Source organism: Pygoscelis adeliae, unplaced genomic scaffold (assembly GCF_000699105.1).
Source record: "Pygoscelis adeliae isolate BGI_AS28 unplaced genomic scaffold, ASM69910v1 Scaffold85, whole genome shotgun sequence".
In the NCBI taxonomy this organism is placed as follows: domain Eukaryota; kingdom Metazoa; phylum Chordata; class Aves; order Sphenisciformes; family Spheniscidae; genus Pygoscelis; species Pygoscelis adeliae.
Window position 1 is genome coordinate 574,633 of NW_008824900.1, and position 1,028 is coordinate 575,660.

Genomic DNA, 1,028 nt, shown 5'->3' on the forward strand with positions numbered 1-1,028 from the left:
CGAGCCGGGCTGGGGAGCGGCGCTGCTCCGCCGTGAAACGCCGCGGCCGTTCAGCGCTCCCAGCCGCGCTTGACCCAGCCCCGGTCCCCGTCCCTGTGGTCGGAGGGGTTCGCTGGCCGCCTCCAGCAGCTCAAAAAGTTGCCCCAAACCATATTAAGAAGCCTGGGAGAGAATTTAACCCCTTTTGCAAAAGCCTGGGACTCTGCCGTTGGTCTAATTCTCCGTTTGATCCGAGCTAGTTTATCCCGTTTATCCTGGCTGGTTTATCCCAGGCTGCGTAGGCGTCCTGAGGAGACACTTACGCAGCACTCGGAAGTGCAGGTCTGTATTTCAATCAAATAGAAAGACGAGAAGCCCCTCACCTCTGCAGAGCTCAGCACGCGGCCTGCAGCACTAATCCCGCAGAGGGTTCAAATTCGTGTTTCTCTTTTCCTCGGCAGGCCACGAGCCTAGTCTACAGGCATGAATTAGAGCATTTCTCGCAGAAAGAAAAATACTTTAACGTGTTAAATCGTGATCTCATTTCCACCCTTTTTTCCTTAGCTTGGGAAGCGAAAACCTCTTACCTAACTGCCGGGAGTCAGAGGGGCAGCCTGCCCTGCAGGGAGGGACGGCTCGCTGTGACTGGAGCCAGCCCTCCCGCGTGCTGGGGCAGAATTGGGCCCCCTTCGAGGGGCTGCCTGTGGAGGCTGGAAGCCGAGAGGCTCCGCAGGGCTGGGCGTTGGGTGTGCGGGTGGAATGGCCCGTGAATGAGCTTTCCTCCGCGTACATGTCTAATAGAGGAAAATAAAAATTCGATTTCTGGGGGGGGAGAAAAGAGGTTTCTCTTGGAGATAGCTGACGAGGACAACGGCGGCTGGAGGAAGGCTGTTGTTTCATGCTGCCGTAAACCTCGCTAGGCTGCCCATGGAAGGACCTGGTGGGCAGCATGGAGTTTGTGACCTGTGGAACAAGTGCTCCACTTAAAAACTGTACTTTCTTTTTGTCTTTTTAATAAACCTACGTGAAATGACCACGGCCTCTTCTAA